Source organism: Zootermopsis nevadensis, unplaced genomic scaffold (assembly GCF_977971745.1).
Source record: "Zootermopsis nevadensis isolate Lab colony 2312 unplaced genomic scaffold, Znev_1.0 Znev_ptg000002l, whole genome shotgun sequence".
Taxonomy (NCBI): domain Eukaryota; kingdom Metazoa; phylum Arthropoda; class Insecta; order Blattodea; family Termopsidae; genus Zootermopsis; species Zootermopsis nevadensis.
Window position 1 is genome coordinate 16,138,810 of NW_028259134.1, and position 13,555 is coordinate 16,152,364.

The window sequence follows — 13,555 nt, forward strand, 5'->3', positions numbered from 1 at the left end:
CAACGCCTGCAACTGGATACGATCCAGCTCCATCCACGCAATCTACCTCCTTAAGACCCAGCTTATTATTATTATTATTATCCTTTGTCTAATTTATATTCTTCCAAGTATGAGTTTCTAAGACGTTCCCTCACCAAAATACATTTGCATTTCTCGTCTGCTCCTACAGAACCACATTTCCACCTTGATCTCGGTATGCTACCAAGTGGAAAATCACCATGTACACAAAACACGTATTTCCCAAGCTAGCTGCTCGAAGTCCACAAAAGACTTTGGAAAGACGTTTTTGAGACCGGAGCATGCGTTAAGATTCCTAATCCGTGAAGATATAAGACAATAACGTAAGAATCAAAGTATATGCATATTTACATAAATAGACTTCCTATACCAGATTTCATCCAAACAAAGTGTTTTTGTACAGGAAACAAGTACACAAAAAGACAATCTCTCTCTTAACTTCACACACTGAAGGCAAAGAACAAATAAAATAGCTGCTTTGAAGATCATGTAATAAAGCGAACAGATGTGCTTTCAGGTTAGCAGGTAGCAGCTGACAGCAGCTAATTCAACACTTACTTTGTCCCATGCTTTCGTTATGGTGATTATATATAAGACAGTACAGTTATATTACAAACCACCAGCATCTTCTTTTTTGCAGTTCTGTGACGTAAAATATCGCAACTAATTTGAGTCGATTACTTTAATCAGTTCTTTGTTATCTCCCTTCCTGGTCCATTGTTTCAAACAAATTATCCAATTCACAAAATGGACTGAAGTTTAAAAGAGGTAACCAACATTTATTCAATAACATCATAGCATGAAAAGTGAAAGTATCGGTCACTATATATTCTGTCTCTCTCCGTCTTACAGGTTTGTGGCGCTGGCTCTGTTGTTATTAAGAGAGCGCGTTTATAATCTCTGTTCCCGTTAAAACTCAACTCGTTAACTCGCTTTGGACCACTCTACACTGTTACAACAATGGAGCGCTGCCCTCTGACTGGCATGAACACCAATACGTCAGTGACTTCCATCTTAAGCTCTCAGAGGGCAGAGATAATTTGTACTTGCATGGACTTCAGGGGGCTCAATTTATCACACTCGTGATTCAAGAAAATCTAGTAATCTCCCAATTATCAGTAACCTGACTAATTAATCAAGGAGCACAACCTTCCGTTTTATAGTTATTCAAGTGGTCAAAAATTACGTTGTTTTGTTGATTTTTTTATACGACGTATTATGTCAATAGGCTGAAACGGGAAATGTCGCATCGTAAAATGATCACTTGGTAACCCAGCGTCCCGTACAAGTGCATGATCTGTAACATATCAAATTGACCATTACCTTGTCTCTGCGTGTCTGCGTCCTGAGATGCTAGCGTAGATCAAGCGCCTTACATGTTTCTCTTAGTCACCTGAAACAATCAGACAGAAAGTCGTGAGGATTTGAGGTTTTGAAGACGGTGAATTTGTCGTTGTATGTCTTCTGGGTTGTTGCGCCGTGTAGTCTGGTAGAAGTTTATCGACGTTTTAGAGGTACTTGCTGCCTCCATCATCGCCCTGATCGCGCGATAACCCAGGAGGCAGCCATCTTCAGAAAGACGTGACTTTCAAACTGTGTGGCTAACAAACGAAAAGTAATAAACAGTCTTGGTTTATTTAACGACAGTCACTTTTACGCCAATTCGTAAGTTATTTGTTTGATAAACTGTTTCAAAAAAATGTACTATTAGGACTTCATGTAAAATAAGGGTTGTCCTGGACAGATATGGACCAAAATTAAATTTACCGAAGAACTTTTAGTGTAGACCATCACAATATGAAATTTCATATAAACCTGTCTAGTAGCGTCCGATATGAAATTAGCGAACAGAAGCAGTTTCCCTAACATTAATTCCTTTTACACTTTTTGCAACAACCATGCAATAAACTAACCCAGTAAAGTGGTTAAGACTCAATACATATGTCACTCTTCCGCTTAGTAGAACAGTTTGTAGGCTAGTAAAGGTCACATTCTCACTTGTACCACGACAATTAGTATCCAGTTTGAGGTCCCGAAGTTGTAAACTTCTGTTTAAAACATGCCGAACGCAATTGCACTCTTAAGAATTGAACAATGAAATGTAAACAAGAGGTAGGAAGTGGGAAGCTGTCACTTAGATTAATGAATACAATTCCCCATTTACAACTGTTGTCAAGAATGTGAAACTCAGCGGAAAATAACTTCACTTTCATCCTGCGTGATACAGTTTACTCTGCTTCATTGTAAGCTGTCTGCATTTCTCATAATATTAGTACATAAGTAAATTTTAAAGTGGTTCTGAATGTCTAAGTGATATACAAAGACGTCGAAGGGGTTAAAAATTGGTCAACATTTTCGTCAAAGAATTCACCATTTTATGACACGTTCAGTCGGCTTATGTAGGGCTGTAACTTACTTAAAAAGTGACAGGCGAAAGCGATGCAAATAGAGTACAGATTTATAAAATAATGTTTCCAAAATGTCTTCAAAAACAAAAGCTAATCGACAGACTGCAAACTGGACACAATTGTATAGCTAACAACTTTTATTCAGTAAGAGAGAATAATACGTATATTACCAGTAAATTGATCACATTCCAAGCATTAAACATATTGTAACAAATAATAAAATGTAAGTTAAAAAAGAGGGGAGAATTTAGGAAGATTTCTAAAAATTTATTATAAAATTATGGGAGTTGAAATAGGTCAAGAGAGACATTTCATGACGCCAAAGAACAAAATTACGTCCTTTCGTCAACGTCATTCGCTGTTCCTTTCGTTTTTATCTGTGTTCCGCTGGTAAAGTGCAGTTCCCCGACATTTCAATGCAGACAGTCTGCCCAGTCGGGGAGTCCAATGTCTCGTCGTAGCGTGACAGAAGTTTTACGCGAGAATCAGTTCTCACGGAAGCGTTTCATTGTGCGGAAGACATTTCGGTCTTTAATCGCGAGGTATTCAACTCTGATGCACGTGGTTTCTACCTCACTATTGTCATCCATTCAGTACGCTTTCTGTGTTTGTTTTGGACGTACAGCAATTTCTCCACCAACCGCGGGGGATACGAGGATGAAAGATGACGCTGCTAGCAAGACCAAGACCTTGGAGGAACCGAGCGTTCTTTTAACATTTTAACATTCATCGAAATTGACTTCATTTCATAAAAAAGGCTACATAATAAAATGTCTAACAGATTAGAAAATGTATGCAAAACATAAAGATTTTGGTCCTTTACGAGGATCTTTCACCTTTGCGAATGGCGCCAGTGACAGGGATCCTTCACATCATTGCGTGGGAGTGTCTGGCTGGAATTCCCCAGTCAGACACTTCAGCGCGCAAAGAAAGAAAAACCTCGTAAAGACGGCATGCAAACAGCTCGTCATTGGTTTCCAATATTAACCAAAGATGGAATATATTGACATATTGTATTTAAAGTCCCCAATGCGGACAGAGAGGCAGACAAACATAGCTAAGCTAATAGGCCATTTTTCAAACTTTCAGATGCAAACGCACCTAAAACTCATGATCCTGCAACCAAAATCTGTAATCTGTGAAGACAAAAAAAAAATTTCGTATGCCTTCGTTCTTTGAGTAACCCCGGTAATTGGTAATAACAGACATTGCATTTAATAAAAAAATTCAATTATGTTTTGTTTTCTGCTGTATTTCATTCGCATACTGTCACTTCTTACACTGTTGTATTTCGCCATTTTAACGTACTGTGTTTAGGGGCTTCACTGTATTTAAGTCACAATCCTTCCATAACAAATTCACGGAGTGATTCTACAGGTAACTTTTTATAATTAAGTGCGTGATAAATACAGTACATTCACGCTGTAATTTCAGATATTTCTTTTAGCCATATACAAGCTGCACTTTGTATTTAACACGCCTTCTCTTAAAAATATTCCATGGTATAACGTACAATTTCTGTTGCAGAATACCCACGCTCCAACTGTTGAGAGAGGGCGGAACACGTTTCATTCTTCTTGAACACTAAACAAATCCAGACCAGAAGGACCGTGTTTCTCAGCGAGATATCTCGTGCGTAGCAGAGAAAGTGATAAATTAATGCCGACGTCTCTATTCAGTTCATAGTCGAAAATAACTTGTTCGTCTATAAGGAAGTTCTTCTCATTCTAAAAACAGCCAATTATCATGCATAGTCACGGCGATAAATACAATTTTCTGTACAATAGATCAAAATGGAGGTAATGACATGTAACCGAAAAATATTTTAGGAACAAAAGGAATTAGAACAATTAAGGATGAAGAACCTGAGACCTGGCATGTTCCTTGGCTGCTAAATAAGATACGTACGATGCCGATGATCGCAATTACATGGACGGACACGAAGAAATCACAATACTAGCTTATTATTCCACTGCTTAAGTTTATTTCACAGGAATCAGACTGCACGTAAAAACATAACACCGCAAGGATAAAATCGTAAAGCTACCAACCTCACAGAAATAAACTGAAAAGATAACCAGATGCGAAAATCTAGTAATTTTATTCTCGTCATAAATTTGACAACAGGGTTATAGAACACTAATCCTGAGGAACGCACAGAGACTTACAGTAGACGTTCTTACGCTGTGGGAGTATTTTTTATTTTAGGGTCGTGAGTGGCTAACTCAAAGAAATTGCTGGCTACTTCTATTTTTATAAATGTATCAGGAAGTAGTACGCTATTATGGTAAGAGATGTGAAGGGAGTAGACAAATTAGTACGTCACAGAACTGTATTTAATTTTTTCTACGCGTTCTTGCCATCAAATAAGCGCTTAAAGTGAAGATCGTGTCTGTCGGCGAAATAGTTTTTTCTAAATCGAAGTATCCGCCCGGAAACTCCAGAGGTCATTCAGTTGTGGAGATAAATTTTGATTGATTTTAAATTTAACGACACCTATTTCGATTCATAGGTTACATAAAGTAAAATGGAAGGATGAATTTGAGCGATAAATAGGATATTACATGGAAGAAATAGGCCGTAGACTATTTTAGGACACACTGAGAATTTCTCGCCTTCGGGCCGACTCAGAATCAAACCTCCTCTGGAGTTATCACCCAACAGTCATATTCGCGCTGGTTAATCATTCTCCAGTATTTTTAAAAATAGGAGTTTTAAATTTACGAAGGAGTCAGCCATGATACAGTCTCAGAACTGCGTAGAATACGGTACAAATAAAATAGCATCGATAAGTAAAACAAGAGATTCTGACACAATTTTTACGAGAAAACGGTTTGGAAAGTGAAAGAGACTAGAATACAATAAGAGACGGGTCTCAAGAAAAAAGGTTTTAAGAAATGAAATTTTACAAAAGTAAAAGACTTAGGATCGTGTCCAGTGAAACATTCCAGTTTTACTGATAACATTTTGTCACACGTAAACGGGAGTAATAAAAATTTCCGAAACGTCGTGTACCGACATATTAATTAAATGTATTACCCGACATACACACAGTGCAATTTATCAACATTATCAATCGATATCGTAAACGTCTGTCACTTCTGTTGTAGGAACGTCACTGACTTCTTTACGAACTAATAACATATTCAGTCTGAATGCTCGTGTAGGCTTCTGCAGGTACAGCAGGCGTTCGAGGTGATGAAACTAAACGCAGTGCAACGCCCCAACCTGGAATGCTTACCATCATTTTTATATTGGTACTTTGACCCTGTCCCTGCCTACGCACCATCGGAAGGGGGCACTGCACCTGCCCACAAGCACAGACGCAGTCTCTTCCCATGCAACGTAGAAGTTACTTAACTTGGCGTGTCTTCCAGCTTGATATTCACATGTTTCTAGTCTGATTTACTGTTTCAAAAGGAAAAATATCCTCATGGTATGTATCATCATGGCACTCCGTCTTAAAGCATTCCTTACATCGCACGTGGAACATCGCTCAAAGCACTGACCCTTCTGATTTAAATTCACTTTCTTTCAGTGAAGATCAGTGTTAAAACTATGTGTGGCTCCACAAGAATATAAATTATGTGTTACCGCGTACAAACACCAACTGAAGATTATTTTCAATAAAAGATTAGCGTACGAAAAGGAAATAATATTTACACAAATTGACTATTTTTCGGGCAACTGACGTGAACATAATAGCATTAGAGACTGCAGCGTCCTTCTAAGTTTTTATACTCTATTATCAATAACAAAAATATGGCGGCTGTGCGAATTCGCAGGCAGGAAAGACGCTTCTAGTACCACTTACTAAACAAGTCATTAAATTACCTGCGGTCAAAAGTATTCAAATAGTCTAACGATTTGTTGATATTTTTTTATGTATTTGATGTCAGTGATGATCAGTTAAATAAATTTTCTGTCCATTCTTTAACAGTGAAAACTCTATAACTTTTCAACAACAGTAACTGCAGGCATGCATTACAGAAGAATTTAGGAATGTTAAATTCTGTATGGAAACAAATCTTAAATATGCGTATAAATTTTTTATCACATTTACAAACATAGCGACTGTTAGAAGCTAAAATTATATCGCTGAACTTTAGACTAACGTAGTAATTTGAATATCATGTCCACTGGTTAAAACTATGGCCTACCGAAAATTGAAAATTATATTCTACAGTTATTTGTTCATATCCTAGTTACCACAACCACTTGCACACTGAAGCATTTTAAAGAAATTAGACCCGATAAAATTCTTCTGCAAACATATGAATTCGTTCTATGTAAGCTATGTACGTCAAACTATATAATAGAATCTCTGTACGTGCGAGGGTTAAGCCTACGTATCAAAGACTACGGACAAAAGAATTATCAATTTCGGCAATTCCTGATGTTTAAAACTCCGTACGAAATCAAGTGCCTGGCGCTGTGGTTCATTACAACTCATGACTCACGCAACTGCATTGTCTCAGGTACGCGTCGTTTTCCAGTCTCTGTCTCATGCATCTGGAATGTTCAGAGCTTGTACATGTTGACGTTTCATCGCCAGAGCCTCATCCACCAACGCAAGATATTCTACAAACGTGCAGTGATAACCATTTCTTCCTTATATTAACTAGTGTTCAGTATTCCGTCGCAGTAGTTCGCTTAATGCGTCTGATGGTTGTCTTCAGGGTTGTAGCTCCGTGAAGGTTGTGAGTGCTTCAGAATGTAGAATAACAAAGTCTTTATTTGTCCATCGCCCTTCAAATAACGGAAATCTGTTGGTAAATATTCTTGGATAAAATAAACACTCGATCGTGAGGACCAAATAAATAAATCATGGAAGTGTGGAAAAGAAGAGCATCTAAACACATGGGAAAACATTTGAAGAAGTGATCAGCAGTAAACGAAAATAAGCAAATCCACAAATAAACGTGAGGAAATTACTTATAGCGCTGCATTATCGTCCGGGTAAAATGAAAAGCAAATAAGACAACATTTTCATGTTTATGTAGATCATCCTCCTGGCTGTGTCTTGTATGCAAAGAATCGCGGGTTCAAATCCCTTTCGATTTATGGAAGTTTTTACCAATTTCTTCTGCGTGCTATATTGGTAGAGCCCTTGTGACTTCTTGCCTGAGGATTAATCATCTCCGAATTAAGAAAGAAAGGAAATCAGAAATTATATCGGGCTCACCATCGTAAAAACCCCAAATCCCATTTGGGGAGCGGCAGACCAAACGAAAATTGTCAACCTCACTTACAGCCGTGAGAACCTAGAATGTAAAAAAAATTCTGTCCCATCACATCTGGAATAAAGACACGGAAACAATATCTCGACTTCCTGGTCGTGTGTGGCGGTTAGCTTTACAGATTTATATCATGAAGATAATTAAATGTGCAACTTCTCAAAGAACGCTCTGAAATAAGGTTTCGTCTTTCCACTCTTACACCGTTCGAGTCTTCCACGACCGTGTTCTAGAAGCTGTTACACTCAAAATGTAGTTCGAGTGAGGCACAATATTAATGGACCTGAAGTCAGACGCTCTCAAAGAGACATCACATCTTGAACAACCATAAATTTTATTCTATGTTTCAAAAAGAACGATCAGTGACACACCAGTGTGATGTAATATCGTCGTACTGTGACGTGTAGATGGTGTGCCCACAGACACACCTCGTTCCTGGTAACAAGGCACGCGAGAGCAGATAACAGCTAATTGTTATGGAGATTATAACTCCGAGACACCGTTTATGTATGCGCAAACACGTCATGACAAGTTTCTATGCACATACGGCCTTTCCGTCCGTGTTTAAATACGGACATTATTTCTTCCTGTTGCGCAAAGCCACGTGTCTCTTCGCTTTTCATTTGCATTTCTTTAAACATTCGTTATAGGAATTTTATGTTCACGTGTTCATAATAAAAATGTCTAAGTCTCGTATTTGATAATTACCCATCAGTGAATCTTGTTTCAAAAGTATGATTTTACGAATTGAAAGCATCGGTTCTAAATAAAATCATGGCTTAACTAGTTAAATATGGCGGCTTATTTTCAATGCTGTAACTAGAACACAGATTCGTAAAGACGTAAAAACTAATTTTAGAGAAGAGGATAGAAGTGGATATGAAAACCACTACAGGTATGTAGGTAACTGAAGCTTCACAAAGGATAATAAATAAAAAACTTCAAACTGTATTGGAATATGTATTATTGTAAGAATAAAGTAGATAATAAAAGGGTTTATTTTGTATCCTGTGGATGCTTTTATCGTGAAGCAAAGATAAGCACAGCCATTATGAATTTTAAAAGCAACTGATTAGGCAAACAGAATTAAATTATGGGAATTCATAAAGAATACAAATTAGGCGTGTAACAGTGACACAGAACAACTATTATAATACAAATATTGTTATAGACACTGGGAGGAAAATAACAAGGGGGGAATAGACTCAACTCGCACACTGACAGAGATTTTATTTAACACGTAGACAATATAGACATTATAAGACAACGGAAGCCACGGGGATTTTAATGAAGAAGGACAAATTCCTGAAAGCTCTACTTCTTGTTAACAATCATTAAATAATTTATAACGATATGGCTAAAATACAGACATCGACCGAAAGCAAAAGTTAAAGGACTTTCAGGTAAGAAATTTTATAAAAGATGACTCATTTCATGGGTTTGGAATGTGATGTAAGTTACAAATATGGCAATGATGTCAACAGAAATGTTTAGAATTTCCAAACAAAAACGACTATACACAAATTACCTTTTGTATAGCCATAACAGGAAAGGATAATATGTTAATAAAATATGGACTGCTGAGATGAAATTTTTATGCAACCTTAAAACCTGCATACATTTAAACAAATTTCGCAATGAATACATAAATTACATACATATATATTTTGTACTTTATTTAACGACGTTATCAACACTTCGGATGATATGATTAAAGAAAAATTAATTGTAAAGGATATACAATAAAGAGATAGTGGCCTAATTTAAGGTACTGTCACGGTATTTTCATGTAGAGACTGAGAAAAATAGCAAAAACATTCAGTCAGGTTAAGTGGTTTCCGGACCGAATTTAGAATCCGGGATCTTCCAAATACGGAGCACGTGTGCGAACCACGTGGTCACGACGTTCAGTGAAATGACCTACAGATATACTCAACACATCAGCAGACAGGAATCTCATTTGAAGTGGCTTCAACATGTACAAGTTAATACCGATAGATTTAAAAATAAATGGATAAAAAGCTGGATTAGACAGATAAGCACTGAATAAAGTATAAAAGCACTTTGACTGTCCTCTCTTCAAATGGAATCTTTTAAATACAAGTAGCCATTATTACGTAATTCCCAGAATTTACCTGGAATCGCTTTGTCATCTTGAAACCTCACCCCCTGACCCCACCTCTCCCCGACAACTCAGTGTCTAGCCTACGATTACAGCGTTCATTTCCACAAAAGATGTTTCCTGAATCCATTCGATAGGGACTCATCATTCATCTTGAGTACAAACTTGACCAAAGCATCTACGACCCTGAAATAATAGACTATTGCTCTCGTAATTTCGCTACTCAACGAGTCTAGATCCTTGAGGGTCTTCATTATATCCGCTCCATACAAAGAGACACGCTCTCTGCTGAGTCATGGATCCAGTAAATTAATTACAGAAACTTAATGCTCAGAGAACTGAAAACTGCTAAGCGTAAGTCTGTTCTTCATAAGCTTATTTACAAGTAATCAGCAACTTCGCCAGTCACCGTACGTGGAATTTATCACCAGGTGGTCAACATTTGAGGACTCCACGAACACGTATGAGAAATTTAGGGGAAAAAAAACTTTGTTCTCTTCAGAATGTGGCTATTATTTGGTAATATCGTGGCCCGCAACTGCATTTTAATCTCGAAAACCAACACCCATTTTTTGTTTCTGCTCGTGTAAAACTGAAGTACGTCGTCTTACCTGGAAATTTTATACTCAGCTGGACAGAACCTTCATTACCGTGTTTACAAAAGCTGGCTGACGAACTCTATTTTGAACCAGTTTGCATCTTCGTACAATGCACACATCTATTTTAATATTATACTCTCATCTACACTTACGTATCCTTACTGATCTGTTGGCTTAAAGTTTTACATCCGAAAGTCTGTTTTTACTCGTGTTCCATGTTAGTGCTACCTGTCCCAGTTTTATCATCCTTCTGTTTTATATACTCAAAGAAGACTGTAAAGTATTAAGCTTCTCGTTATGTAATTGTCTCTAGTTCTTCGTTATCTACTTTACTGCCTTATAGTTCCAAATATCCTACACTATTTAGCAACCATCCACAAAAATTGTTGTAACTTCATATAAATAGTTATCTTCGAGAAGCCAGCAGTCAGTCACCTAAACAAAAAAATATTTATAATCTACTCCTATGCCTTCCAAGTTATGTTTATCCCGTATTCCATACCATTAACAGCTAAAATTATAGTTCTATGCAAATATAACTTCTTATTTTGGTGTTTAGACGAACTAACGGAAAACAAAAGACACGGAACTGACAAATGAATAATTTTATTGCTTGTATGTCTCAGGTAAAAAACTTTAAACACTATGTGCATCCGCGTATATGAAACTGATGCTGAATAATCACACTTTTATTTTGTAGACATTTTACAATGCGCAATGATAAGAGTATATTCCGGTTTTCGCAGTGATTCTCGTTCGTTGTGGGGTATTCTGAGTAACGAAATCTTGAAGCACTTCCAACTAAACTGACGGAAGACTCCACTTCATTACTGTGTAGTATTCGTTCCGATTTTTGATACCAACGTTTGCTTCTGCTGACGCCGGACTTGTAGACTAACTTTAAAAGGAGCAAACAGTCACAGACCTTCAGCAAACACATCAGTTAGCTCTCAGTTTGTGTCACACGTCGTTCCAGACGCAACTTGACTGAGATTTGTCCAATTTAGCATCAAGTATTTATCTTATATCGTGTGTGTTAGATTAATTATTAATATACAGCTGTTCATACAATGTTGAAAAAGTTCTACATTCAAAATATCACAAGTATAGACTCTAATGTCCCTTCATTATTTATCGCCATCAAGCATAAACTCAATATATATTTCAAGATTCTCCATATTATTCTACATCTAAAAATACCTTAACAAAAGTCAGGGTCTTTTTTTACACAAAATTTCATGACTCCACATTAAGTTACACTTCAATTTTGTGGCATGGTTTTATGTCAAATTTAATTAAAAACCGCTAATTATCACAAATTTATTAGGAAGGAAAGATATAGGCCTATTCATGTACACATACTTCACATATCAAGTCTCTTTTATTACGATACACGCGTAAGAAATGGACGCTAATATGACGCATAAAATCGGCGCTACATTTAAACAAGTATTCATTTGTTTCAAAGGCAATACGAATTATAGTTTAATGACTGGATATCATCATGAAGCAGTGCATTGTTCGGGAGAATTCTGCTCAACTTTGTTCACACCAGAGCGGCATTCCGAGGACTGCACAGCGTTCCCAACTAAATGACGTAAACCAAAGGAAGTATCAACTTTCCAAACGTCCCACTAATTTTGTATGCAAAAAAGATTCAATGTAATGACTTTTTCTTGGCTTCCGTCAACAGATTTCTATTCACTTTCGACGTTTTCGTTACGCTAAAGGATACAGTAGCTGCATACATTTTTCAAGTCGTCAATCCATCGCTTGGATGAATTGGAACGACAATTCAACCTGTAAGAAAGGTACAGCTCTCCCTAAGCACCAAGCTACGCGTATGTTGAGGAGACTGGAGGTATGACTCCACGCATTCTTAACTTCAAGGTCACGTACTGCCGAACTGTTGGTACCTGAGTGGCCATACTCATGTCAAGTTGACGTAATGCATAGGTGAAGGTCATGGATTAAATTAGCCCAATGGTTTCCCGAGCAAAGGCTTTAAATATTCAAGGTCATTGTTTCTCACGCTTATTTCTGCCGACCTGTAGCTATCTCATGTCGAGGTCCTGAACAGGTCAAGGTCACGCATGTATCAGTCCATGGTTTTGCCGAACAGAGGGCTTTTCAATTTTATTAAGGTAATGTTTGCTCACGCATATTTCTGCCGAATTGTAGGTATCTGAATCCAATGTCTCTCTTGCCAGGGTATGAGGGAACTAAATTTTATATACAACCTGTGGGTTGCTTCCTGAACAGTGTGTCAAACAACTTACAGCCGTGCCTACAAATACCATTTCCGATAAACAAGAAATAAATCATTTATGTGACTGTGAGCTTGCGTGTGTGCGTGATGATGCGTAAAGAAAGCATTAATGTTGTCCAAATCACGTTTGTGTGTGCGCGCGCTCACGTGCATGCATATATTCATATATTGCGTCTGAATAATCTAGCATTCATTCCATGTCGCTCTATACTACGTTATTCACTGGTGTCAACTGTGGTCTTACAATTTCTCAGAAACTGTTTAAAGTGTACTCGGTGTTTATTTTTCAATAAATGCAGAGATCTTGGCCCGTATTAAGGCAACCATGCGACTACCCAACAAGATCCTTTCAATTTCAAAATGTTACGTTGATTTTAACTTTGTCCTATTAACTAACTCCATGGGGCCGATTCCTTCCTTTTCTTCATATTTTCAAACAATATTTTTGCACATTGCTTATATTTCAAGCTACAATCCTGCCTAACATCCGCCTTGATATAAACACCTGACTTCTTTATGATGTGAGATTTGAGGTTCTTACGGCTGCAGATAATGAAGACTGCCGTCTTCTGGGTTGTTGCGCCGTGTAGTTGGACAGACAGGGGCAGCAAGCACCTGTGAAATGTCGTTCAACCTCTACGAGACTACGCTGCGAATCTTATTAATGATAACTCTCTATCGGAAAGTGATTTTACAACATTGGCTTAGATATGAACTGAGGTCAATACAGTATTTAGTTGATTCAGTGTATACATAACAATTGTTATTTGGGCAGTAAACGAAGTCCTATGCCCCAGTACAAAGGCAGACAGGATTTGCGTGACTGGAAACAATACTTTCCTTGTCTCCTACGTAGTACCTAAGGTGTCTGAGTTTCAGTTCTTTGTCTGGAGTCAGCCACA

At 37.5% G+C, this 13,555-nt stretch overlaps 1 protein-coding gene across 2 annotated transcripts in view; it reads right to left on the reverse strand.

Annotated features, from left to right (window-relative positions):
* The window catches only part of pot (zona pellucida domain protein papillote), a 51,113-nt gene that overhangs the window by 34,709 nt on the left and 2,849 nt on the right, over window positions 1-13,555 (reverse strand). For both annotated transcript variants that reach the window (XM_087351086.1, XM_087351090.1), the window contains exon 2: window positions 1,342-1,411. The gene's annotated coding sequence lies outside the window, so the exon portion shown is untranslated. The remainder of the gene's footprint in view (window positions 1-1,341; window positions 1,412-13,555) is intronic.